The sequence below is a fragment of the Morus notabilis genome, unplaced genomic scaffold (genome assembly GCF_000414095.1).
Source record: "Morus notabilis unplaced genomic scaffold, ASM41409v2 Scaffold985, whole genome shotgun sequence".
Taxonomy (NCBI): Eukaryota; Viridiplantae; Streptophyta; class Magnoliopsida; order Rosales; family Moraceae; genus Morus; species Morus notabilis.
Genome location: NW_010356679.1, coordinates 308,950 through 309,721, shown reverse-complemented (window position 1 = coordinate 309,721; position 772 = coordinate 308,950).

Below are 772 nucleotides of genomic sequence, written 5' to 3'. Positions count from 1 at the left end.
TCTTCTCTTTCCACTCTGTACAACCGCCATTAATACCATTTGTTGAAACCCACCCTCCTTAATTTCCTAGCATCAAAATTTTGTTCTTTTGGATCAAATCCAATCTGGGTAGGCCTCAAAACATTTTTCCTTTTCACTTTCTTTTCTTTTTTTTTTTTTCCTCTCTCTCTCTCTCTCTCATCAAAATTTTGTTCTTTTGGATCAAATCCAATCTGGGTAGGCCTCAAAACATTTCTCTCTTTCTCTCTCTCTCTCTCTACAAAAAAATTGGTCCACCATTATTAGTACCCAAAGCTCCACCTACAAATCTGAATTTTTGTACAATGCACATTTGCATATCCCATTTGTTTCTGTTTCTTATCATTAAACCCGTCTTTTTGGTATCAAATTCCCTTTAGACTTTTCAATCAAAGTCTAAAGGGAAAAGGAAAAATAAACTCCTTGATATCATGAATTTTCTTCAATCAAAGTATTTAGGTTATGCAAGATTCTCGTGACTTGAGGAATCCAAGTAAGTTCAGTTATTTCTCATCTGGGTTTTTCTTCTTTTTAGACTCTTGCACAAATAAATATATCCAAATGAATTTATTTTCTGAATAATTAACTTTTTTTTTTTGTTGCTGAACAATTTTTCTTTTGTTCAATCTAGGCACTCAGCGCGAAGCACAATATTGAGCAAGATTCTTGTGATTCTTCGTCAAAGAGTTTTTTTTTTTTTTTTTTTTTTTTTTTGTTGTTTTTTCGGGGCCTCCGAAAATGGGGAAACTCGTTT